Here is a 28000-nt window from a genome sequence, read left to right as displayed (position 1 = left end):
GTACGAAGTTTCAAGAGTGCATCTTGATAGCCACCACTATTAAGGGTCAAGCAGATCGGTCTTAACCACTTACTTCTTGGTGCTCCATAGATAGGACAACCAAAGAAGAAGTGTCCAACACTTTCTTCCTGGTCAAGGCACCAGGGGCAATTTTTACCTACAGACTTGTCCCATTTAGCTCTAAAAGTGTTAATGGGCAAAGTGCCAATACGAAACTGATGGTATAATTTTCGATCCAATACACTTGTAATTAGGTCCCAGTACTGTTCTAACGAAGGGACAGCCTTGTGCACTAAAAAAGAGCCAGTTAAATTAACGTCACATGATTGATTGACAAGAACGGATTTTCTCCAGGCCCAGAAAAGCGCCTTAAACTCAAGTTTAGACGGAAATCTGGACCCCCCTGGATTAGACCAGAGGTCCGGAAGGCCCATCAGGTTCAATGTATTTTTCACTACCCCAAACCATTGTAATTTGTGTGCCCCCCACATGAGTTTAACTTCCTCCAACTCTTGGGTAAACAGACCAAGCTCGGGAGTGGACCAGAGACGGCGCCAAAAGGCCACCAGACGATACTGGGCCATCTCGTCGATTGGTCTGCAGCCAAGGTCCAACAGTAGGGGTTTGGTGGGGGTAGACTGGGGGAGGCTAACCAGATTCCGTAAAAACCTGTTCTGGGCGGTTACCAGACTGGAAAGATTCTTATGACCCCAGACTTCGGCTCCGTAAAGGGTGGCAGAGACAACTTTCGCGTCATAAATTTTTAGAACAGGGGTAACGCACCTAGTTAACGAATTCCTCTGTTCAAGAATCAAACTGCCAGCCAACCTATTAAATTTAAGTTTGGACGTTTCCACTTGGGGGTTCCAAGTGAGACGGTGATCTAGGGTCACTCCAAGATAAGTCATGGTCCTAACCTGCTCAATGGGGACTCCATTTAAGGAAACTGTGCACTTTGGGGGATTTTTTTTGCAAAAGACCATAAATTTGGTTTTGTCTGTGTTTATTTGCAAGTCGTTCAGAGTGCAGAACTCAGAAAATCTGTTCAGGGCTACCTGAAGCCCGGCTCTGGTTTTAGAAAGCAGAAGGGTGTCGTCTGCAAAGATCAGCATGGGGTACTTTCGGCCACCCAACTTAGGAGCATCCGACTGGGTGTTTAGAAAAAAATGTGTGACCTGATTAATAAATAAAAGAAACAACGTGGGGGCAAGGACACAGCCTTGACGCACCCCTCGTTGTACTGGAAATTGTTTGGTCACCTGCCCCTGGCTACCCCACCTAACCTGGGCGTAGTTGTCCTCATGGAGTCGCTGGACTAAAATCAAAAGCTCAGGCGGAAAACCCATGCGACTCAGAGCCTCCCACAGCTTTTTCCTTGGCACTAAGTCAAAGGCCGACTTAAGATCGACGAATGCAGCAAATAACATACCTCCACCCAACAGGACCACCTTCCAAAAAAGTAGTGTAAACCGGAAAACTTGGTCCACAGTACTAGTCCCAAACCTAAAACCCGCCTGCATGGGGGAAAGAACATTATTTGAATCGATCCAGTCCAGAATTCTTGCCAAGATCATTCTCGACACGATTTTCTGAACTGAGTCGATCAAACTAATGGGCCGATAGTTATTGGGAAGGGAGCGGTCACCCTTCTTATGTACTGGCAGAATTTCTGCCCCCTTCCATGAAAGAGGAATCTCGGCCCCTGAGGCTATGTTATTTGCCAGTAGGGTGATATAAGGGATCCATAGGTCAGGTTTGAGTTTAAAAAGGTCAGCAGGGATAGCGTCAATACCAGGAGCTTTACCCGATTGGACTGACTCGAGAGCAAGTGCGGTGTCAGATTCCGAAAACAAGAATCTATCTCCTGTCAGTGATAGTTGGGGTGGTAGAGCGGGTTTAGTCGTCAATACCTCCGCAACATTTGGGTCATTAAATTGAGCGGTATAAAAATCAACCCACGATTGAGCAGAAACATGGTTTACCGGAATCTGGGCAGCAGGATCTTTTCCCCTCCTTATAATCAGCCAGAAATCAGTTGGGTTAGGGGAATCACATGCACCAAGGAGGTCAAGCCAAAAGGAATCATCCCACTCTCGCTTAGCAGCCTGGATGATACGCTTGTAGCATTGCCTTGCTATCCTTATGGCATCAAGGTTCCTGGCCTTTACGGCAGCTAGTAGGTTACTGTGGGCAGCTCTACATTTCTTATTATACCATTTTTTGTGTACTCTGGTGTTAGCGGACCTAGATGGTTTCGTGAGAAGGTTCCTAAGGGTCAAAAAACACTCCTCATGAAGATTGGTGATTGTGGAGTCTGGGTTACCAGCAGAAGATAGCGGAAGCATTCTATTCCACACGTCCCGTACCTCTTCCTCGATCAATGAGATAAGTATAGGATCCTCCAACACCCTATGCCATTTCACACGGCGCCTGTTATCGCACAAAATAACATCGGATGTTAAGCTATTAGTGCTCCTAACAGGTGCCCCCATACCTTGGACCAAAACCTCGAGTGAAAGGGGATTATGGTCGCTCTCTGGGCGAGACTCTATCACCATATCTTGTACAATGGACCAATACTGCATGTTAATTAGTATATAATCGATACGGCTTGAAGACAAACCGTTGTCGAAAGTGTTGGACCCAAGACGATCAGAACGTGTACGCCCATTGGTGGCCCTAAGGCCCCATTCTAAGCAAAAGCCCAGCCAATGTAGGGCTGCCTCAGTGCCCCTGACAGCCTTTACAATAGTAAGTGGGGGAATTGCCCAAACAATGTCTTCCTCAGAGCCCACATCCTCTGCCAAAGTGGAGATGGGCTCAATGGGGGTGTTCAGGTCTCCTGCTACTATTACGATCTGGTCAGTCCCATGATTCTTAAATAAAAGATCCAGATCGTCCAGGACAGCTTGTTTTTTCCCACCCTGATGACCACGAGCATAGACATCAACTAAAAGGATATCAGTGGTATTAGGTTTGGTCAGTCTAATACATAGAAGGTCCACACACGCCACCAGTGTTTCCCTACCATGAAAGCCCAGGTTATTTTTTATCCAAATAGTAATAGTAAGACCACCAGAGGCCCTACCCTTGGGGCTCTTAATTGCTGGTTTAGAGAAGTTCAGGTAACCCAACCTATACAATGGGATAATTGACCAGGTTTCCTGGAGGATGACAATATCATATGAGTCAATGAAATTGACCCAATCGTCATTCTCCAGGCGTCCCCGTAGTCCTGCGATATTCCAGGAAATTATTCTTAATGGGCAATCCCTGGTCAGTGCACATGGTAGCAGTGATACTCCCTTAACTTCATTATTGGCCAAAGCAGGAGTGAATAACGGGTCTAAAATTTCGCCCAAGTTATTAGATAACGATGACCCAACATTGGATAGGTTTGGAGATGGAGGTCTCCGTTGGTGGAGAGTAAACCTAGGAGGTGGTGTATGTCCAGATCTCGCAAGTCAATCCACCTCCTCCAAACATCCAAACCTATTGGAGGTTGGGAACCCTTGCCACCAATTAGATTGATTCTGACCAACAAAACTATGGGTCGGGCGACTAACATTCCTAACAGTGGTCCAAGGCCCCTCACTCGCTAGTTGTTGCCTAGGAGGATAGAAAAAGGTAAGAGGCCTCACTACTATTGTGGAATTGGCCTCAAAAGATGGCCATGCACAAAGATACTGGGCGGTGTGGGGATCAGAAAATGAAACCACTACACAGTCACCAGCTATCGACTTATGGGTGCGGCCAATCCAAGGAACTCTCCGGACCATAAGTACACTACTTCTTAGATGATCGGGGAGCTGTTTATTGGAATTCAGCCAGTGAATGACTTTATTTTTTAAAGAAAGGTCATTCTCCTGGGATTCTTGACCCAACTCTGGAACACCGGCTAGTATAATAACATACGACCCTGCTTCTGGCGGAAGGTCAATAAACCCTCCGCGAAAGTTATGGCGACTAACCTGACGTGTTGGATTACGCGTCAAGGGCAGCCTAGGGGTATGGTTGAATGGTGCCCTAGTATCGGTATTCAACCTACATGCTGCCTTATGCGGATGGGAGAGTTTAGGTACCGCTGGGCTAGGGGTAAGTACAGTAGTTTTTGCAGTGGTGGTACGGGGTTTTGGGATAGGTTTAGAAATAGGTAGAGTCTCAGGAATGGTTGGGGCTGGTTGTGGGGGAGGATGAGCAGGTTCTATTACTAAGGGCTGTGGTGTGGGTGCTGTCATACATGAATGCCTAGCATCCATTTCCTTTAGACTCAAACTAGCCAAAGTAACTATGGTCTTATCCATCTCAAGGAGATTATTCTCTATACGAGAGAGCCTTAGTTCTAGGGGGGATAGCAGCTGCTTTAGCGTTCCCCAAACTAGTTGGAGAAATTCGCTATCACCCTCCTTGACCTGCTCGGGACCACTAGCCCGACCCTCCGAGGTGTTCATGTTATTCTGGCTAGGAGAGATAATAAGTATATCGTCTTCCACCATACTAGCTATTTCAGAAGTAACTTCCCCATTACAAACATTTTGTGTTGGTTTGGATTAACATCTTTCACCACAAGAGACCCCATGGCCCGCCTACTGTTAAAAAACTTTAGCCTTGCTATTCTAGCTTTTTTCCTCGCAAGTAAGGTTCTCGCAAGGCATTTCTTTTTATGTGCTGCCGCTTTTTTAGCACTACAAAGGCTAGGTGCCTGTCTTGCTTTGGGAGGTGAAAAGGGGCCAGCAATACTAAACAGAGGGACGGATCCAATATTTTGTTGTGCTGAGTTATGTTGGGAAGTTAGAGGGGAGTGCAAAGGGATAATGGGGGGGACGGGGTGTACTACAACCGATGTTAGCAGGGGTCGTGGGTTGGCAGGACGATCGGGGGTGCGGGCAGATGCAATATTCCCCAAAGAAGATTTTTTGGAATTGGCAATATGCGCGGACAGTCTGCGTGCAGCATCAAGTTCTAGAGAGACCTTATGCTGCATTTTGCTGATTTCCTCATCAATAGCCAAATTGGTTTTGACTAGGAAATCGTCTATGGACCTATTAGAGTTACTAGCAGCCATAAGGGTTTTGCTCCGGCTACCCCGTGAACACATATTACAGAGTACAGATCAATAAATAAATATACACACAACAATAAAACTGTGATATGTGCCACCCTATATAAAAATATAAAAATGAGACTAAGACCAAAGGGAGGTGGCCCAGCCCAGCCCTCTTAGACCTCGAACGGCCTCAAACGGCCCAGTCTTTGCCCTGTCTTCGCCCGGTGCTGCGTCCCGCGCTGCGGGAGTGTTAAGCCAAGATATAGTGGGCGTATTGGGCGGGATAAGCGGGGGGCGGGCCGGCGGGGAGAGCGGACCGGATGTTCAATCCGTGGTCTTCGCAGGGACTCCTGGATGTCGGAGTCCCTGCACACTCGCAGCCCACGCCTTTCCTCACACCCCTACCTCCGCGTTCAGTGTCCGGGTGCTATTGGTGACAAACGCACTCCTGTGCGCAGCGGCTCCCGCGGAGCGGGAGCGGCAAGCCGTGTGGGCGGAACTGCCCTTTAAACCCTCGAAGTGTAGGTGAGCCTCTTCGTGTGCTTTTGCAGCGTCCAACAGAATGGCTGGCGAAAGCGCCCTTTAAACTGACAGGTGGGCGGGGGGCGGGCCGGCGGGGAGAGCGGACCGGATGTTCAATCCGTGGTCTTCGCAGGGACTCCTGGATGTCGGAGTCCCTGCACACTCGCAGCCCACGCCTTTCCTCACACCCCTACCTCCGCGTTCAGTGTCCGGGTGCTATTGGTGACAAACGCACTCCTGTGCGCAGCGGCTCCCGCGGAGCGGGAGCGGCAAGCCGTGTGGGCGGAACTGCCCTTTAAACCCTCGAAGTGTAGGTGAGCCTCTTCGTGTGCTTTTGCAGCGTCCAACAGAATGGCTGGCGAAAGCGCCCTTTAAACTGACAGGTGGGCGGGGGGCGGGCCGGCGGGGAGAGCGGACCGGATGTTCAATCCGTGGTCTTCGCAGGGACTCCTGGATGTCGGAGTCCCTGCACACTCGCAGCCCACGCCTTTCCTCACACCCCTACCTCCGCGTTCAGTGTCCGGGTGCTATTGGTGACAAACGCACTCCTGTGCGCAGCGGCTCCCGCGGAGCGGGAGCGGCAAGCCGTGTGGGCGGAACTGCCCTTTAAACCCTCGAAGTGTAGGTGAGCCTCTTCGTGTGCTTTTGCAGCGTCCAACAGAATGGCTGGCGAAAGCGCCCTTTAAACTGACAGGTGGGCGGGGGGCGGGCCGGCGGGGAGAGCGGACCGGATGTTCAATCCGTGGTCTTCGCAGGGACTCCTGGATGTCGGAGTCCCTGCACACTCGCAGCCCACGCCTTTCCTCACACCCCTACCTCCGCGTTCAGTGTCCGGGTGCTATTGGTGACAAACGCACTCCTGTGCGCAGCGGCTCCCGCGGAGCGGGAGCGGCAAGCCGTGTGGGCGGAACTGCCCTTTAAACCCTCGAAGTGTAGGTGAGCCTCTTCGTGTGCTTTTGCAGCGTCCAACAGAATGGCTGGCGAAAGCGCCCTTTAAACTGACAGGTGGGCGGGGGGCGGGCCGGCGGGGAGAGCGGACCGGATGTTCAATCCGTGGTCTTCGCAGGGACTCCTGGATGTCGGAGTCCCTGCACACTCGCAGCCCACGCCTTTCCTCACACCCCTACCTCCGCGTTCAGTGTCCGGGTGCTATTGGTGACAAACGCACTCCTGTGCGCAGCGGCTCCCGCGGAGCGGGAGCGGCAAGCCGTGTGGGCGGAACTGCCCTTTAAACCCTCGAAGTGTAGGTGAGCCTCTTCGTGTGCTTTTGCAGCGTCCAACAGAATGGCTGGCGAAAGCGCCCTTTAAACTGACAGGTGGGCGGGGGGCGGGCCGGCGGGGAGAGCGGACCGGATGTTCAATCCGTGGTCTTCGCAGGGACTCCTGGATGTCGGAGTCCCTGCACACTCGCAGCCCACGCCTTTCCTCACACCCCTACCTCCGCGTTCAGTGTCCGGGTGCTATTGGTGACAAACGCACTCCTGTGCGCAGCGGCTCCCGCGGAGCGGGAGCGGCAAGCCGTGTGGGCGGAACTGCCCTTTAAACCCTCGAAGTGTAGGTGAGCCTCTTCGTGTGCTTTTGCAGCGTCCAACAGAATGGCTGGCGAAAGCGCCCTTTAAACTGACAGGTGGGCGGGGGGCGGGCCGGCGGGGAGAGCGGACCGGATGTTCAATCCGTGGTCTTCGCAGGGACTCCTGGATGTCGGAGTCCCTGCACACTCGCAGCCCACGCCTTTCCTCACACCCCTACCTCCGCGTTCAGTGTCCGGGTGCTATTGGTGACAAACGCACTCCTGTGCGCAGCGGCTCCCGCGGAGCGGGAGCGGCAAGCCGTGTGGGCGGAACTGCCCTTTAAACCCTCGAAGTGTAGGTGAGCCTCTTCGTGTGCTTTTGCAGCGTCCAACAGAATGGCTGGCGAAAGCGCCCTTTAAACTGACAGGTGGGCGGGGGGCGGGCCGGCGGGGAGAGCGGACCGGATGTTCAATCCGTGGTCTTCGCAGGGACTCCTGGATGTCGGAGTCCCTGCACACTCGCAGCCCACGCCTTTCCTCACACCCCTACCTCCGCGTTCAGTGTCCGGGTGCTATTGGTGACAAACGCACTCCTGTGCGCAGCGGCTCCCGCGGAGCGGGAGCGGCAAGCCGTGTGGGCGGAACTGCCCTTTAAACCCTCGAAGTGTAGGTGAGCCTCTTCGTGTGCTTTTGCAGCGTCCAACAGAATGGCTGGCGAAAGCGCCCTTTAAACTGACAGGTGGGCGGGGGGCGGGCCGGCGGGGAGAGCGGACCGGATGTTCAATCCGTGGTCTTCGCAGGGACTCCTGGATGTCGGAGTCCCTGCACACTCGCAGCCCACGCCTTTCCTCACACCCCTACCTCCGCGTTCAGTGTCCAGGTGCTATTGGTGACAAACGCACTCCTGTGCGCAGCGGCTCCCGCGGAGCGGGAGCGGCAAGCCGTGTGGGCGGAACTGCCCTTTAAACCCTCGAAGTGTAGGTGAGCCTCTTCGTGTGCTTTTGCAGCGTCCAACAGAATGGCTGGCGAAAGCGCCCTTTAAACTGACAGGTGGGCGGGGGGCGGGCCGGCGGGGAGAGCGGACCGGATGTTCAATCCGTGGTCTTCGCAGGGACTCCTGGATGTCGGAGTCCCTGCACACTCGCAGCCCACGCCTTTCCTCACACCCCTACCTCCGCGTTCAGTGTCCGGGTGCTATTGGTGACAAACGCACTCCTGTGCGCAGCGGCTCCCGCGGAGCGGGAGCGGCAAGCCGTGTGGGCGGAACTGCCCTTTAAACCCTCGAAGTGTAGGTGAGCCTCTTCGTGTGCTTTTGCAGCGTCCAACAGAATGGCTGGCGAAAGCGCCCTTTAAACTGACAGGTGGGCGGGGGGCGGGCCGGCGGGGAGAGCGGACCGGATGTTCAATCCGTGGTCTTCGCAGGGACTCCTGGATGTCGGAGTCCCTGCACACTCGCAGCCCACGCCTTTCCTCACACCCCTACCTCCGCGTTCAGTGTCCGGGTGCTATTGGTGACAAACGCACTCCTGTGCGCAGCGGCTCCCGCGGAGCGGGAGCGGCAAGCCGTGTGGGCGGAACTGCCCTTTAAACCCTCGAAGTGTAGGTGAGCCTCTTCGTGTGCTTTTGCAGCGTCCAACAGAATGGCTGGCGAAAGCGCCCTTTAAACTGACAGGTGGGCGGGGGGCGGGCCGGCGGGGAGAGCGGACCGGATGTTCAATCCGTGGTCTTCGCAGGGACTCCTGGATGTCGGAGTCCCTGCACACTCGCAGCCCACGCCTTTCCTCACACCCCTACCTCCGCGTTCAGTGTCCGGGTGCTATTGGTGACAAACGCACTCCTGTGCGCAGCGGCTCCCGCGGAGCGGGAGCGGCAAGCCGTGTGGGCGGAACTGCCCTTTAAACCCTCGAAGTGTAGGTGAGCCTCTTCGTGTGCTTTTGCAGCGTCCCACAGAATGGCTGGCGAAAGCGCCCTTTAAACTGACAGGTGGGCGGGGGGCGGGCCGGCGGGGAGAGCGGACCGGATGTTCAATCCGTGGTCTTCGCAGGGACTCCTGGATGTCGGAGTCCCTGCACACTCGCAGCCCACGCCTTTCCTCACACCCCTACCTCCGCGTTCAGTGTCCGGGTGCTATTGGTGACAAACGCACTCCTGTGCGCAGCGGCTCCCGCGGAGCGGGAGCGGCAAGCCGTGTGGGCGGAACTGCCCTTTAAACCCTCGAAGTGTAGGTGAGCCTCTTCGTGTGCTTTTGCAGCGTCCAACAGAATGGCTGGCGAAAGCGCCCTTTAAACTGACAGGTGGGCGGGGGGCGGGCCGGCGGGGAGAGCGGACCGGATGTTCAATCCGTGGTCTTCGCAGGGACTCCTGGATGTCGGAGTCCCTGCACACTCGCAGCCCACGCCTTTCCTCACACCCCTACCTCCGCGTTCAGTGTCCGGGTGCTATTGGTGACAAACGCACTCCTGTGCGCAGCGGCTCCCGCGGAGCGGGAGCGGCAAGCCGTGTGGGCGGAACTGCCCTTTAAACCCTCGAAGTGTAGGTGAGCCTCTTCGTGTGCTTTTGCAGCGTCCCACAGAATGGCTGGCGAAAGCGCCCTTTAAACTGACAGGTGGGCGGGGGGCGGGCCGGCGGGGAGAGCGGACCGGATGTTCAATCCGTGGTCTTCGCAGGGACTCCTGGATGTCGGAGTCCCTGCACACTCGCAGCCCACGCCTTTCCTCACACCCCTACCTCCGCGTTCAGTGTCCGGGTGCTATTGGTGACAAACGCACTCCTGTGCGCAGCGGCTCCCGCGGAGCGGGAGCGGCAAGCCGTGTGGGCGGAACTGCCCTTTAAACCCTCGAAGTGTAGGTGAGCCTCTTCGTGTGCTTTTGCAGCGTCCCTATGTACTCGGATCCGGCTGCCAGAATACAACTGATGGGTCAGAGCTCAGATAAAATCAATATAACTAGAGGCACCCGTCAGGGGTGTCCCTGCTCCCCCATTATATTCGCGCTCTACATCGATCCTTTGGTTAGGCAGATTTTGGGTAATCATGAGATCAAGCCTGCAATAACCAATGGATTTGAGTGTAAAATTTTAGCCTATGCCGACGATCTGGCAGTGATATCATCAGAACCTGACAAGGCTATGCGGATACTGGTAAAAATTACCAAAGAGTTCGGGCGGCATTCTGGATACCGTCTGAATGAGGGGAAAACTCAAGTAATATGCTCGAGGAATGTAGTCAAGTCTGACCACAGATATGTAAACTCGGCAACATACCTTGGAGTGATAATTAACACAGCAACGGAATTAATCGTAAAAGATAATCTCGACCCAATGTTAAAAACAATAGAGAAAGAGCTGAAAAGAATGGACACGCTGCATCTATCTCTTATAGGTAGGACAAATGTCTTGAAAATGACCATGCTGCCCAAAATCCTCTACATGTTTCGATCAATCCCCTTCTTAATTGATGAGGGGAGGATAAAAACAATGGAATCAATTTTCAATAGCTTTCTGTGGCAATATGGGAAGATCAGGAGGTCATTAAAATATATGACTCTCCCGCAGGAACGTGGGGGTCTGGGAGTTCCGAATCTAAGGCACTACCATTGGGCCTGCCTATTGACACAGATGTCAATTCTGTTTAATCCAGCATCAAGCAATGAGCATATCCAAGAGCCGGACTCAGAGGTTTATGATATTCCCTCAATATATGAGTTATTAATGGGAAAGGAGGCGGTGGGAGCTCTGTTAAGAAAAACCGACCGTAGATACTTTAAGAAAATGCGATATAAGGTATTTATAAGCGCCTGGGAGCTATGGAAAACACTCCAGAAAGTGCTACAAGTCCCAAAGGTTAATCTGTATACCCCCTTGTGGAAGTCTGCCCATTTTCCCAACTTGAGCCTTGATGGGGCATGGAAAAGCTGGGAACAGCAGGGAATTCGAACAGTAGGGGACATAATGAAGGACGGTAGTATTATGACGTTCGATGCCATCCAGCAGAAGTATGGCTTGTCCAACACCCAAAGCTTTAAGTATGTCCAAATCACGCAAATAGTTAGAGCTATAAGACCTTGCATTTCCCCGGGGAATCGCTGCCGCATCTTGGAACATCTACTAGAGGGGGGGGAGTAGAATTAAAGATATATATTGTGATCTAAATGAACTGATGCATGACGATCTAGAGAAACAGGAGGTTGCTTGGGCAACTAAATTGCACGACCCAGACTCAGATATAGACAAAGCTTTACTGCTGGATAAGGAGGTTCTAAGGTCATCAAACCTAAAGGCACAACATTTTAAAACACTCTCTAATCTTTATTTTACACCTTCTAAATTGTTTGACTGGGGTATGAGGGTTGATAACAACTGCCCCAGATGTCAGAAAGGGCCGGCGGATTTATTGCATATGTTCTATTACTGCGAGAAACTCAATATTATTAAAGGTGAGATTGAGAGATTTCTAGAGGTGCTGCTAGGCTCGAAGATCAGCCTGTCCCCGACAATTATGATCCTTGGGAGTGAAAGTAAGCTGGGTCTTAACAGAGAGATGGAAGCATTCATCTTCTTGGCTGTTGCTGTGCTACGCATCCTTCTGTCAGCAGCCTGGAAAGACTCGAATGCCCCTTCCTTTCAAATGTGGTTGACCAGGCTTCTTGGTATCCACAATATTGAATCCGCATTGTATGAACAGAAGGGAAAGAAAACATGCGAATTTGGGCGAAAAAAATTTGGACACCGTTGAAAATATGGAGGAATGGGCAATTACAAACATAGGTCCATTGTATATACATATAAATTTGTGCGCTTAATATTGTCCCCCTGCTTTTATATGTGAATATATTTATATCTATATTTATATGTATGTATTGTATGATAATGATATGTATTTGCTATATGCTGTCCACATATAAGATGAAATATTTTGAAATTATGATCATGGATTTTTTTTTTCTTTCTCTATGTACCAATATAAATTCCCAATAAAAATTACAGAAAAAAAAAGAGAATGAGAAAGCAGGCTGTGCAGACGGCGCTGACTTGCTTCTTCCAGGGTAGCCGGCTGCCAAGGATGATGTGGAGGTTGCGGCATGTAAGGTGGGTATCGGGGTTGGGCCCAGCTCCAGGGGCCACCATTCGGTGTTCCAGTGTTTCCCCTTGCCTTTCCCAAAGAGGAGTACTTCGGTCTTGTTGGTGTTGAGTTTAATCCTTCGCGTGCTAATGACGAGCTGAGCTCGTCATGCAGTGCGGTGGCGCTGTGCTGATGACGACCTGAGCTCGTCATGGCCTCTGCGGAACGCCCACGCGGGGATAATTACCCCGCTGTGCTGGGCATTGCAATGAGCGGGCGGGGCCATGACGAGCTCAGCTTGTCATCAGCACAGCGCCACCGTGCTGCATGACGAGCCGAGCTCGTCATCAGCGTCGCGGCGCGCTGCCCCCATCCCCCTCGCGGCGATGGGGTTAAGACAGTTGTTATTCATCCAGTCAGCAACCTCTTTCATGCATCTTTGGCACTTGTTCTTGATGGTTCTTGGATTGTTAGTCAGAAAGAAGATGATTTGAGTGTCGTCGGCATAAGGAGATGATGTTAAGTCCATGGCTTTTGATGATGTTGGCCAGAGGGATTATGTATCTCCTGAAGAGGGTTGGGCTGAGGGATGAGCCTTGAGGTACGCTGCAGATTATGTTCTTGAGGAGCGAGGAGTAGAGATGGAGGATGATATCCTGCATTCTTTTGCTGAGGTATGATATGATCCCCTTGAGGGATGCTCCTTGGATTCCAATCTAGTGGAGCCTGTTGTTCAGTGTGTTGGTGGGATACGGTGTTGAAGCCTGCTGAGAGGCCGAGGAGGATGAGGGCTACTGTTTCTTCCTGGTCTAGTTGCATTAGTATGCCATCTGTGGCTGTGACTAGAGCTGTCTCAATTATGTGATTTTGTTCTGAAGCTGGATTGGGAGGTGTCATGGTTCTCCAGATGTCTGGTGCGCTGGATGTTGATGGCCTTCTCTATTACCTTGACTGGGAAGGGGAGAAAAGCGATGGGATGGTAGTTCTTCAGTCCTCCTGGGTCCGCAGGAGGCTTCTTCAGCAAAGGCTTCACGTCAGCGTGTTTCCAATTCTGGGGGAAGTGGGCTGTGGTGATCGGGGAGCTGAGGACTTTTGTGAGTACTTTGCTGATGGGTTGATTTGCAAGTTTGAAAGCGTGGAGGGGGCAGGGGTCTAAAGGGGCTCTGGAGTGAATGGATCCCACGATGGTCACCGCTACCTTTTTGGTGAGGGTGGTGTTAATGTTGTTGTGAAAACAGTCCGCCAGAGCATTGCAGAGATCTTACGACGGTGTGATGTTATTTTCTGTTGCTGAAGGGGTGGTGAATTCCTTGAGTATGCTCAAGAGTTCCTTGCAGATGTTGGAGTGGTCATTGATGCGGGAGGCTAGCGCTGTCCTCTTGGTGTTTTTCAGGAGGTGGTGGTAGCGGTTGATGGCAGTTTTGAAGCATATTCGGTCCTCAAGGGTCTTACTGGCGCACCATCTCCTTTCAACCTGTCTACAGTTGCGTTTCTGGGTTTTTAGTTCTTCCGTGAACTAGTAGGGGAGTTGTGTTAATTTCTTAGGGTTTGTTCCTCCGGGTGACTTTGTCAGTGCTTGCTGTGATACAGTTTGTGAAGTTGTCCACTGCTTGTTCTGTGTCCTTGGAGGTGGATAGGTGGGAGGTGCGGGTGTTGGCCCAGCGTTGGCCTGATACCTTGGACCAGCTGCGATGTGTTTCGCTGGCGGTGGAGGTGGGGTGTCGAGAGGTTCCGAGATGACAAAGTGGAAGCAGTGGTGGTCAGTCCAGGTGAGCTCCTCAGTGTGGGCGTATTTCACTCTGTTGCAGGCTGCAAAGATAGGGTCTAGAGTGTGTCCTCCCTCTCCCTCAGAAGAAGACACTTCTTGTCACTGCTCCGAAGGGAAGTCTAACATATCTTTTACTGGAAGCTGGTCTGGGGGATTGGACACAGTAGAGAGGGGCTCTTTCTGCTTAACCTCTTGCTGGGCAGTATCGTTATTTCCCATATCTTCCTTCTGAAAAAAGGTGAGAATGGAACTACAGCCTTTGACTGCATTTAACTGTACTGCGTAGTTCCTAAGAGGGTTGGATTTAGTCTTTTTACAAGCTCTTATTGGGATAATTTTTCCAGACTGAAGTTTCCGTATTTTATATTCAACCGGAGTAGAAGGCTCACTAGGAGAGGCTACTGGAAGAAGCACCCTTCGAATTGGGCCCAGAAGAACATATAATGAAATAAGGGCACGCACCTTCCCTGCAGGTCACATACCCCAAAAAGGTGTTGACTGTTCTTGCTGCCTAATCTGAATATGAGCTTAAAGTTGAAAAAAACTCTTTTCATTTACGTGATTTTCAGCTGAAAATAACTCCTGCTTTGCATAAACCAACACCACTGGTTAAAGTTAAAAATATATTTTCAATGCATGCAGCTAAAAATGCTCCCAAAGGGAATGACTACTTACTGCCAGAAATTGTTTCACTCTGGTGTGTAAAAAGGATGGAGTAAAACACTCCTACTTCAAAATCTAAAACAGTGCCCAGACTGTTAATTAGAGATCCTGGTTTAAATAAAGAATGCTTGGGTATTAGCACGCAATTTAAACTTGAATCAATAAAATACATTGACACTAGCCAGTGGGCAAGATATACATGTTAAGGACTGAGGAATGGAGCAATCCCAGCGATGAGGCTAAGAAAGAGATGGATGAAAAGCAATTCACTGGCTAAAAGCAGAACACTGTCCTTCATCTCTGCATAGCTTGTGAAACAGATCAGACAAAATTGGAAGTTGGCCTTTCGAGAGAATGCTGACACCAGAGATACCATCCAGGACAAGCTCCAACACAGACTGTTCAAAAACTACATGGGAAAGCAAAAGAATGAAAAGGCATATGCAGCCTTTCAACCATAAACATCACAGGCATCCACGCATACCGACATACAAACCGAGCTGACGTCAGACTTCATATCATGTGTTGTTTAAGAAGGAAAGACATTTTGCAAATTGCCCTCTAAATCACATGCTAGTATGGGTACCCACAAATTCAGAGATGTACAAACAACCACTGCTCTTAATATCTGTTGTACATTTCAAAAATAAATAGCTTTTCTTCATATACATTTTTCACTCTTTATATTTTACCACATGAATTACTCCATCCCTGGTACACAATAAAAAACCAGTGTACGGTGCAGCTCAGTTGCTAGCTCTGGCTCTTGAAGAACCTATGTATGCCTGCAACCAGAAGAATCTAGTAGCATAAGATAACACAGCGTGTCAACAGGGAGTGGAAATGGCCGGTAAAATATTCCCAAGCACCAAGTGCCTATAAGAATGTGGCAAGGAATTGGAAAGGGTAAATTGATGAATGATCTATTAAAAAATTAATTTTAGAACTCACTTTTTCTCTCCATGGGTGTACGTATTGTCACACTGATAGAACATTGAGGAAACTTGAGTGAACATCAGATAAAATTAAAACCTGCTGTTCAGTGAGGCAGCCGCGGGGACTGTATTCTGAATTTGTTCTGCTCCAGTCAGTGGAAACATGAAATTATTGGATGTGCCCTTTTACCACTTTATGAATAATGCAGCTTGAGAAACATGTTATTTCTATTATGAGAATGCGATTTGAAACAACTTTTATGTAAAATAGAATAGATCGCCTGTAGTCTCCTCAGCACATTCTCTGGGGTATGTCTTTATTTATGCAACATGTGAAAGGTTATTATAAATTGTAAACTGTGTCGCTATTTATAGAGCTCTTATTTGCACTGACTTTCATCTTCTGAGAATTCACAATAACATTAAGATGACTCCCAAAGCAATGGTACTTCTCAGAACCCCATTCGAGGGCCACGAGGCAAGCAGGGATTAATGGGCCCAACTGTGTGGGTTGTGGCCTTTCGCTCCCGATGTCCCAGGGCTTGACCTACTATGGGTCTCAAGCAACAGTGCAAAGTACCCTTCAGCACTTGGCTCTCAGTGGTCACTCTGGTCGACAAGTCCAACGCTTCTTGGGGGGGTTGGTGGGGTGAACACAGGCTCACAGCTCAAAATAACTGAGCAGCAATAAATTATTGTCCTTGTCCATTCAAACACATGCTTTTATGAAAAAATGTATTTATATTCAATAACAAAGTAAAATCCAATATTCACAAACAAAACACACAGTCCCTTGAGATCAGAGCTCTAGTGTTTCAAAGCGGGCCCTTGAGTGCCACTCACCTCAAGCTAGTGGCTATTCCCCATTCACTATAAGCATCATTCAGGTTAAGCCCCAGTAGAAGTCTGAGTCTCAGGAGTCCCAATCCGACCCTTAATTAAAGTCAAAAGTGTTCCAGCACCACAGCACTATCTGGTAATCAAATTTTGCTGTCTGACCAAACATCAGTCTTACTCGCATCAGCAGGATCGGAGCCTCAGAGCCCCTTCTGCTGCTGTGGCTGCCTCTGATAAGTCTTTCATACACAACAGAGGCATGCTGCAGTCGGCTGTCCTCAAGTTCTTCACACATGGTCTGGTGACGTCAGTGCCCAGGGGGTCTCGATGCTGGGTAAGTTCTTTTTTTCTCCCACAGTGGGCGGATGGGAGTGGTACAATCAATCAGAGTACTGGTTCTTAGTCATGGCTAAGGCCTGCTAGGGTCACCAGAGCGGCCTCATTCCTCTGTCAAAGAACTTGGCCAGACCACGATTCTTGCTTAGTCCCGGTGGCCCGTTGGCACACGGGGTTACCGTTCCACCTCTGCACAAGAGCTCCGGCCCGATTGGCAAAGTGGCCCCACCTGGCATACAAGTCACCGACTTGTTACTGCACACAGGCTACAGCCCAATCGGCATGGCAGCAATATTCATAGCCGCCCCACTTGGCATACAGAGTTGCCAACTTGTTACTGCGCACGGACTACGGCCCAATCGACACAGGAAGCAATCTTCATTGAGGGTTCACCTGGCATACAGGGTCGCCCACTTAAAAATGCACACGGGCGATGACCCATTGGGTACAGCAGAGCTCACGGTCTACTTCACGGCGGCCCTCATCTGGCATATGGGGGAGAGGGGTGTCGCTGCCCCCCTCACCCGCCTCCCCATCCTGATCACAGGCAGAAGTCCTTCAAAGCTTCTCCTCCTTTCACAGCCTGACTGGCTGCTTGACAGTTGACATTTACGGAGGTCTCAAGTGCCCCTTCTTAAAGACCATTTCCAGTTGCAATATGGGATTTAGAGTCTGAGTCTTTTAAGTGTATGTTGGGGGTTTACTTCCTTTTGAAGTGCCCTCTCCTCCGTTTTCTCTTCCTCCAAAAGCATTCTCTCACAGCAGGAGCAACTCCAAATCTGACAGCCCCACAACAGAGGCTATGTGAGTGACTAGAGGTTTACTCTTGGATGTCAGGCACAGCTATATAAATCAAAAGCTCACCCCAGACCTCAGCCCTACTCTTTATGATTCTTTTAGAGGCCCAATCTCCTTCCTGAAATGTGCCCAGGCCCCTTCCCAGTGATCTCTCTCTGAATCAAAAAGCACCCTTTGAAGAGTAATGGGAAGCCTGGCTTTCCCTTCCTCCAGTGTGTACCACCCAGCTTACAGAAATACAGCAATACACAATCGTTTGCCATTATTAAAGCACGGGTCAAGACACCTTCAGGCAATCGTGCACTTCAGAAGACTTATTAACACAACATAACAAAGCTCTCTGGGGGTGGGGTAAGGGGAGGAATGACTCCTCTACCACTGCTCCTCATATTTCTCCATTAAGTCATTGTCTTACAAAATGGAACCATGGGTCTTCTATGTATTTGGCCATACACTCAGCACATGCATATACTATACATGCACTGCACAGTACTGCATTATCCCTGTACTGTACCATTTATTCAAAGGCATACATATACCCTGCACATGCATACCACACAGGCACTATGCAGCACTACACACAAAACCGATGTAAGCCAAGGGTGAGCTAAGCACACAGCAGCGGAACCTTATACGAGTAAGCCTGCAGGCCTTTCTCCAGTGAAAAAGAACCTCTTCTCTGCTACTGATCACTACAACATATGCTGCCCCCAGCTCACTCGTACTGCTCAACTCGTGACAAAAGAAGGAGCCTTTCACTACTATGAGGGTAGCACTTTGAGCACCCCTCCCGTTCCATAAAGACCGCAATCTGTGAGTCAGGGCTATGTCATGGCGCACATGCATGATCCTTGTTCACCCAGCAAACATCAGCATTAGAGATCCAGACATCATTACAGTTGGGGCTCTCAGGGCAGGGGTGCATGACCATCACCATGCAAAGGACATTTCTGTACCAACAGTACTCCTCTCATCAACTACAGACTAAAATAGACACCTCTATGTAGGAACTTGTAAACCTGTAGATGTCACTGAAATCTCAGCAGTAGTTGAATTAACACAAAGAACTATCTTACCTGCTAAATGTTTGCTGTGATCACAATTCCGACTTTCATAAGGGTCAAAGCTAATAATGAAATGGCCGGATAGAGGAATGTGTTAATGTGTACATATGAGGAGGTTGGAAGGGGTTGTGTATCAGATACCACTCCTTCATTTACTGGCATGTATACCCAATGCATGAATCTCAACCCGACCCACCAGGTGGAGCCCAGGTGGTTTACAACACTAATATACATGCACTGGTACACTGGATAAGTGGCAAAAGGGGTTAGAAGACAAACACTAGGAGAGAGATCAGTGTCTTTGCTCCCCACTCCACAATGTCTACGCTAGGCCCTTTTCGCAGCTTCTGTTCCTCATAGATACCTTCACATTTGTCCCTGCAGCAGATGAGCATTGCAATATTCGGCGCTTAGAAGCCTAGACCCCCCTGCACGTCCTTGTGCTTCTCCCTTCGCCTGTGGTCTGTTAGATCAGTGTGTGAGACGGTTTGGCTGTTTATGGGTCTGTTTTATGGTCTTGTGGGCTGTTTTTTTGGTCAGGTCTAAGACAGCGTGCATGCCCCCTTACTTGCGAGATATATTGTATACAAGCGCGTTGGAGCCCGCACATTCTTTACCATTCGTTGCACCTATTGGCACTCTTATTTGCTGCATTCTAAATGATAAGCATATGCCTGCTTCACTTCCTCTTTTTCCGTGTGGAGCAGGGACCAAGTAATAATTGTTTCATATTGATTAGTGTCCTTCCACTGCTCATGCTGTGATTGAGGCGTTATTTTAATATTTCTTCTACCACAGTTTACCTTCTTTCCTTGTTGACCTTTTCTATATTGCTTTGTCTGGGTCATTGTGCTTTTACCTAACTTTTAGCCATGTTGTACAGCAACGGTTAAATTGGCGGGATGCAAGGTCCAGCACTCTCTTCCCGTTGTTGAGATACCCTGAATTTTGTGTGGGTCGAGCACTCCAAAAGGGTTTAGACCTTCCTTGGTTGCTTTACATGAGGTCCATTATTTTTGAATATGCAGTTCAACGTTCTGACAGAGATCGAAATGTGCCACTTGATATATAGACAGCCATGTACAAAGAGCTGACACGTGTTGCACCCCCTGTGGCTTTTGATCCAGGGGGTTTCTGAAGGCTGCAAGATGGCATCTTGATTTATTTTGAAAGGGAGACCACTCCTAATCCTTTTCCATGTTGCACAGCAACAGCTGCTCTACAACATGGCTTAAAGATACAAGGAAAGCCAATAACTATTGCATAGGTGAGACCTATTGGCTTTGCCAATGTTTGGTCCTTCCTGTTATCAACAAAGAAAGTGGTCCATTGGAATAAAATCTCCCATGTTTATGGATCCCACTTAGTGCTGCTCTAAGCTTTTCCTTCCTAAAACCAAGAGTCCCCATAGATAAATATGCAACAGGATCTGGGTGGCACTGTCCCATAAGCGGACGATGCAGATCACAAGTAAAAATATGGGTTTACAGACATTAAGGACCATTTTGGTTAGAATTTATGGTACTTTGTAATGAAACGCCTACACAAGCAACAAAGCTACATGTCAAATAACTTTCTTCCGTTTAAAACTTCCTCCACATCTAACAAGATTACCAGTATTTTAATTTCCTGCTCACTGAAAATCAGTATTTATTTTTCCATCACTTCATACTTGAAACAGTAAACATAAAAGGGAAACTTTCAAATGTGTTCTAGATCAGTCTTAATGATCCACGACTGACAGTTAAAATAAACAAAGACCGGAAAGTTATGTTGAAAAGGAGTATGGCTGATTGTATATAAAAGTAACATATAAAGTCCGATTTAATATGTCTGAGGCGTTGCAGAATTTTAAAACAATAACACATGGCCAGTTTTTTCTCTGGGAAAGGTGACAACCACACTACCACTGCAAAAATAAAATTATTTTGAAATCTCCTTATCTGTTATCAAATATGCTGATATGCATGACAGAGCTGAAAAGAGTCCGACTCCTCGCCGCAGCAAAAAGTTAACCAAAGTACTTCTACTGTACACTCAGTCTTATTTTACCACAGCTACTGAGCTCGGCTTCCGTAGAAAAACGAGAACGACTTACTATAAAATTAACCCAGTGGGAGGATCCCCTCCTAGTCCTCGGTTTCTCGCGCAGACCAGGTGAAAGATTAGAGGTTTGAATGCAGCCTAGGAAGCATTACAGATGTCCTGCGAACTAATACACAACACAAACATGTGATACTAATTCACATGATGTGTATATGTCTCCCGTTTCCCGGGTTGTTTCTGGCATTCTTTCCTCCATCTGTGATTGGCTGTTTGCGCATTAGCGCCGCCTCACACAGGAAGAGCAAAGTAGACCAAAGCAACAGCAAACCGAGATGAGTTGACGAGGAGCAGCAAGATAAGCCAGCTAGGTGCGCATTCTTCTTTCAATAAAGATATCAAACCGGGCAAAGGCGCCAGGCTGTTTATTTAAACTCATACCTTAACCATCATGTTTTAACGTTTCTATACCACGAAAAATATGGGGAAAAATGTACACCTGGAGGCCAGACATTGGGGGTTTAAGGTATGGCAGATAAAAGGGGGCGGACTCAAGGGGGATAAAAAGAGGCTCGCAGTCAAGGTATACATTGATGTAAAAAAACCCAAAGACTGTAACAAAGAAATTGTCAAGCAGGACAAATGTGTCAGTAAATCTGTTCTGGCTTACTTTATTGGTTACAATCAGTGATCGAAGTGGGGGAACAAAGTAGGGGTAAAAAGTAGGGGAACTGTAGGCGGAGAATCAGAGGGCAGGAATAACCCAAGGACTGGAATAGTGGGCGGAGTCAGAGGTGTGGCCAGAATGCACTGAACATCCCAATTTTTAGGTCAAGCCTAGCGCAGTACGCATGTGCTGCTTGCTCTGTGAGGCATGCTGTATGTGGTATGTCTGATGCAAGAAACTTCCCTCTTTTCTGTTGGCTTCTGCTACTGCTCTTATGTTGGCGGATTCGGTAAATTAGTCCCGCCTTTTGGCGTTTCGGACCCTCCCAGGCGAATGGCCCTGTTACTGTGGCATTATTCTGTTATTAAATATATGTTGGTTCCTGGCACTCTTTTTTTTCCTTTCCCTCCACTCGTCTAAGGGTAGCTAACAGCAGGAATGAAAGGCGTGCGGGGGAAAACTATTTTGCTTAAATGTCGTCCATGCTCTCCAATAGTATTTGCAGGGGCGGTTTCTCTCTAAGGGCGTCGGGGCTCCGCCCCCATTACATTCCACAATAAGCAATGGCAATGTTCCTATTTGTTTTTATAAAAAAATACACCCTTTATTTTAGTATTCTCACTTTTGGAACACAGGGCACTGTCTGTCCCAATCACCGGCACTACTACCATTGTCCAGTGATTATTGTCAACACTGTCCCTCACATGACTCTGCTTGCTTGCTCCCCGGCAGGCCCAAAGAAGCCTAAGTGTTTGCCGGCTGACGACCTCACAGCCCTGAAGGCTGTGATATCATCAGCTCGGCAAAGACCTAGCTGCAAGGCGCAGTCTCCTCCTCCTGATGGCGTGGAGGTAAAGTTAGCCCCGGGTGTTTTAAATACCAGCCCTGGATCCCTATCTCTCCACGTCAATCAAAGAGTGGGATAGCTTGTCACCCCACCCGTTCCCAACTCGTTACAAGGAGTGGTGGACCCATCCCTGTGACAGTTGGGAAAGTGTATGGCAGCCGGGAAGCCAAGGAATCTTTCTGTGCAGACTCGACCTACTTCTTCCCACGCATGAGTCTGCAGTGCCAATCGGTGTGGATGGTAGCAGGAAGCCATTTTACACTGCCTCACTCGAGTCAGGCAGTGTCTGAATCCGATTAGCATTATTGTTGTGACGGCAGCAGCTAGTTCAATGGTTGATGTCTGGAGTAGGGCAGTAACCAGACTTGACTTGTGAACTCGCGGGAGTCAGGCAGTTCATCAGGTAAAGCCCAGGGGAGCATATTTTTGAACTTGCATAAGCCCGTGTAGTGGTTGGTTGCACAAAATATACCCACCATGGATACATTACTTTGCAGCACAGACTGCTATCTGGTCGGGTACTAAAACATAATTGCTGTGTGAATATTTCATTTCTTACCAACCTGCGCAACTACATTCCTCTGCTGAGCTGCCCTGGACTCCCCGAGAAGTACAGTGTTCTTGTGCTGCCTCTCCCATGCAAGGACCAAGTTTATTGTCCACAAGTATAGCTGATTCTACCCCTTTGGAAGCGTTCCGAATCCTACACAAGAAACGGGGCATAAAGGAATGATGTGGCTTGCATAGGATCACACAATGGCATCCATGAAGTGGGGAATCCAGAATTGTAACTATTCTTCTGGGTCAATAACGCGCTGCTAGGCCATTAGATGTCATCTCTGTTCAGCTACACGGATTGAATAGTAAAGACGGCTGCAACGTTTCTTGAAAAGAATGCATAGCCGCTATAGGCGTCCTGGGCCCTAGAAAATTATCCTGACATGTCCAATAGAGCTAATGACATGCTCCAGACACTGCCCAATGCAGGAAAGAGACATAATACAATACTGCCCTGTCTCTGCCAAGGATCAGGTGTGAGTGGAGGGTCTCCATTACGGAGGCTGTGTGCACGGGCGTGTATGACTCAGTGCTGTGCAGGGGGCAGAGCGCTTGGTGCCAGTCGGTGTCAGACGGGCTGGTGCTGCTTACGTGATCTCATCCCACTGCACCCTCTTTACCTGGCTCTATTACCACATGCACAAGACACTGCTGCATCCTTCTCAGCACAGCCAGGTCTAGTGCCTGCACGCTCTCGAGGCAATTCCAAAGATGGGGCTCTGAGGCGTGTGTCCTGGGTAAATAGTTCTTGTCCATCCACCAGAGGTCTGTAGTGCAGGTACATTTATTGGGCTAGTGCCTGCTTTTGGTTGCTAGCTTCTAGGCTCATTGGCCCCTTCCTCGGTCTGGCTGGACGACGCCAGTTTACACAGAGCCAAGCGACTAGAAGCGAGCACCTGTCAGGGTATAAGTATTAGTGTCCTTGGGTGGCCGATGCTTGCAAAGTTACCTTCAGTATTGGTAATCTGTACCCCTCCTGTTAGAGGTCCGGTCTATGGGGAGCAGGTGGGTGGCTTTGCTTGGTTTCTCACTTCCGGTTCCTCACTTGTGGTCATAAAGGTTTATGTGATGTAGAGTTACAAGTAGTTTATTGAATATATATTCAGGGCATTTTACCATGCATTAGTCTGGGTGGCAGTGGAGTAGAGGCACAAACTAGGTAACCGAGGATGCACATTCCCCGGGGTTGAAATACCTGGGTGGTATGATGTGGAACTCGCACATGGGATCTGTGCAAAAAGTGAAACTGCAAAAAAAATCTTTTGCAAAACGAAGCAACTTAAAAAAAAAATATATGTGAGCTACAAACAATCTTGATTATACATAAATAACAAAAAGACAAAGGGAGTGGTGGAGGGTCCAAGGGGAGATTGTTTATAGACCGAAACAGTACCTAGTCCCCCAACTTGACAGCAAAAAACACGAGAGGTACTAACAGTCTGGAAAACAGAAGTCTACTGGAACCTGATTGTGTCCCATATTCATATTCAGACCACACAGTTGATCTAAACAAATGACAGTGTCATGACAGAGAAGTGAGACAGAGAAGATACAGAGTCTAAAAGACTAGAAAAAGTACCCATCAGCCCACTCAAAAGTGGAATCTCGTCATCTGGGTTGTTCAGTGTTGGAGAAAGGTGTCCTGTAGGCTCCTCCTCAGGGAGAGTCTGAGGTTGCCTAATAGCGGACCCTGGGATCAAGCATCCAACCAACAGAAGACAGTGTGTGAGCGGAAGGGGCAGAAGTTGCAGTGCTCAAAAGAAGAACAGAAAAGGAAAATAATCCTCGTGATTTAAAAATACCTACTTCGATGACATAAAAAACTTTATTGGGTCTGACCATCAAAGTGGTATTGTTAAAAGCAGTATGCTGATAGCATGCAAGGAATTGCTATCTACCATGTATGTTAGTTGGTCGACATGTTTCAGCCTAAAGCGGCTTTCTTCAGGACCTATGATTTGCTACTGCAACACTTACTTATCGTGATATAGGACGTGATTTACAACCACTCTCCAATTGATTAAAAGGAAGATGGTGTGTCTTCTCCTGTGTATACAAATGTGGGAAACAAAAGTAAAACAGTATTAGAAATATGCATACCTGTAGCATAAAACTCACAACTCTGTACAAGTGGAATATATGAAAAAATGTGATTTTAACTCACCCTAATTGCAGGGAGAAAAAACCTCACCTCACCTGGCAACTGCTCAGGGTGAAAGGAGGCCACGCACTGTAAATAAGCGCATGGATCTGAAGTTAATTTCAGCGCAACTATTATAGTCACAAAAAAACATTTCATTAGTGATACTATTAGACAAATGGCAGAACTAGATTAAGAATATAAGTAGCTAAGGAGAGCGTCTGACTGGGAAACTCCATTAGGCCACCTCGCTAGATGGTCAAAGTAACCGATTAGCCATTACATGAGGGAACCAGGACGCTTTTCCATTAGTGCTTGGATAAATAATTAGTACTAAGTGAAAGATTCAACACCTACAGTTCTCTCTCAGGGACAGAAAAAACCGCATAGTGAAGCGCCATAACTCACCTCTCCGTCGTTGCCTCGGGTGGAAAACTGAGCCGAGGGGGAGGTGAAATGCTGAGTTACAAGCGGTGTTTTATCAATAGGTAGCGGACCTTGGAGGGAACTATCAATGTAAGCGTTCCCATTGGCTCGCTATCTGCACATAGTATTAGCCAATGGTAGCAGTACAGGCCTCCGAGCCGGGCTGTAGGAAGCGGTGAAATGTAGACCAATGGAGGGCCATTACGACAAAAGTTAAGTCCGTTAAGGTAGCGGACCTTGTAGGAAGCTCATAGACGGAGTATTCTGATAGGTTCACTGTCCGGGCCAATGGCTGTTTGCTACATGGGAAATCTCGGAGCAGACTACAACGAGGATTCCGTGATTGGTTAGATGTAGACCAATCGTGAAAGAGCTTAATTCCCGTAGTTATGTCCGAGGAGGTAGCGGACTATATGGAAGACTCGTAACAGAAGTGTTGTAATTCGTTCGCTATGAGATGAGGGCCAGTGGCTCGCGCACAGACTCTGAACTATAGTTGAATTAAAGCCAAAGCGAAGCAACGGTGACGTCAGTGGTTAGACGCGGACCAATTGGGAAATTAGTTTAAGGCAACCAAACCAGAGTTCATTTGGAAAAAGGCAGTCTGCTAATCAGCTTGTATGCTAATCAGCTACCTCGAAGTTCAATATGTCAGTGCAAAGGACAATCGATCCTTCGTTCAACATAGATCTTGCGAGCTCGCCTGAATTGGTTATCTGCTACCAAAAGAGCAGAGCAAGACAGACCCAATGTACGCGAATAGACACACAGACAGAATCACATATCCACAAAGTCTTATAAGACATACATATGTTACAATGTGGTTTCGATGTGTACAAAGACCAGCGCGGCCAATGTAGATTGTGAGGCTGATGTGCAATAGAAGAATATAAATATGGCCCGCAATGAGACAGTACTAAGCGGTCAAACCGGTATACAAAGCCAGGTAGATTGTCTAATGCATGGACAAGTGTCAGCAGTATATAACACTATAGCCAAACAATCTGGAGCAACAATAATATGCCAGATGTGTACAGACATATGATATTCGATAATGTCAGTTGAATGATACAACGTATCAGCTAAGTAATACTGGATGTTGCCCTCAGTTTAGGCTCACAACTGCATCCACGGGATGTCGTCGTTCAAACCTTCCGTGTCACTGCGTAATTTATAGACCCATCTTTGTTCTTTCTTGAGGAGAAAAAGTGGGATGTCTGTGACATGACTGGGTATATGTGGTTGCTCCAAGATTACCCATTTCAAATCATCAGGATTGTGTTTTTTATCTAGAAAATGCGAGGTGAGTCGGGTAGCCTGCTTATTGCGTCTAATTGTGCTCTTATGCTCTTGTATGCGCAATTTAATTTTTCTCGTCGTCATCCCTATGTACCTCAGACCACAAGGACAGGTGATTTGATAGATGACTTTGTCACTGTTGCAATTAGTATGGCGTTTGAGTAACCAAGGTCGAGTGGTGCCAATGTCGACTGCAAGAGTCTTGCTGGTTTGTGCACACACTGAGCAGTTACCGCAGGGATGATGTCCCTGCACTGGAGGAAGGTTCCACAGGCTGGAAGTGGATTCTTCGACTCCTTGTCGAGGTCTCGTGTGGACCAGTGTGTCTCTCAAATTGGTACCTCTTTTAAATGAGAACAGTGGCAGAGGAATGTGTTCTCCTGAGCTATTCAAAATACGCCATTTCTGTCTAATGATTTTCTGAATTTTAGACGAAGAGGTATTGTATGTGGTCACACACACCAACCTTCCAATAGGTGGTTTCTCAACTGGAGGTTCTAGTAGGGCCTCTCGATGATTGTTCGCAGCGCGTTTTAAAGACTTGCGAACTAGAGTGTGAGGGTAGCGCCGCATTCTCAACTTCATGGAGAGATCTTTGGCTTTAGAATGGAAATCTGTGAGGTTGGAACAATTCCTCCGAACCCTCAGGAACTGCCCAAACGGGAGGTTCTCCCTGAGGGAACGGGGATGGTGGCTGTCAAATCTCAGCAATGAGTTGCGTGCCATTGGTTTTCGATATAAGGAACTAGCCAGATGCCCTTCTTGTGGGAAAATTACCAAGTCCAAAAAAGGGAGTTCAGTTCTACTGTACTCCAATGTGAACCTGAGATAAGGGTTCTGACCGTTCAGCCATTCTTGAAAAAGCAAGAGGGATTGTATGTCCCCTCGCCAAACGACCAGAATGTCGTCAATGTACCGCTTCCACATCATCAGTTGCTTATGATGTGGGTTGGTGTTATTAAGTCCATGATGGGTCTCAAAATGGTGGACATATAAATTCGCCAGACTGGGTGCAAATTTGATGCCCATCGATGTCCCTGATATCTGTAAGTACAGGGATTCCTCAAAGGCGAAAAAGTTCTCCGTCATGGCAATTCTTGCCAGTTCCATTATAAAATGAATGGGGGTTACAGTGTCAACAGAGGAGTCCTCTAGAAGTGTTTGTACCGTTTCTAGTGTCTCAATTTGAGGTATACAGGTATACAATGATTCGACATCAAAGCTAGCTAGTATGTCAGTGTTGATGTCGAAATGAACCTCAGGTAGTGCACGTAGGACATCCTTTGTGTCCTGAAGGTATGTTGGCATGGTTTTCACAATGGGACTAAGAAAGACATCAACAAAAGTTGATAAAGGTTCCAACAAAGATCCAATTCCTGAAATAATTGGACGGCCAGGCGGTGGTCTGGCCGGTTTATGAATCTTTGGAAGGGTGTAGAAATATGGAATGATAGGACATTTAGTAACCAAAAAAGTAGCCT

General features: G+C 48.5%; 1 protein-coding gene across 3 annotated transcripts in view; it reads right to left on the bottom strand.

The window, feature by feature from the left end:
- Positions 1-20823, bottom strand: part of ZSWIM7 (zinc finger SWIM-type containing 7) — a 753195-nt gene extending 732372 nt beyond the window's left edge. For 2 of the 3 annotated variants that reach the window (XM_078683591.1, XM_078683593.1), the window contains exon 1: positions 20638-20823. The gene's annotated coding sequence lies outside the window, so the exon portion shown is untranslated. The other variant, XM_078683592.1, reaches the window with a different exon arrangement.
- Between the last annotated feature and the right edge of the window lie 7177 nt (positions 20824-28000).

This window comes from Lissotriton helveticus, chromosome 3_1 (genome assembly GCF_964261635.1).
Source record: "Lissotriton helveticus chromosome 3_1, aLisHel1.1, whole genome shotgun sequence".
NCBI lineage: Eukaryota > Metazoa > Chordata > Amphibia > Caudata > Salamandridae > Lissotriton > Lissotriton helveticus.
The sequence above is the reverse complement of the archived record's forward strand: the minus strand, read 5'-3'. Positions and strand labels throughout refer to the sequence as shown.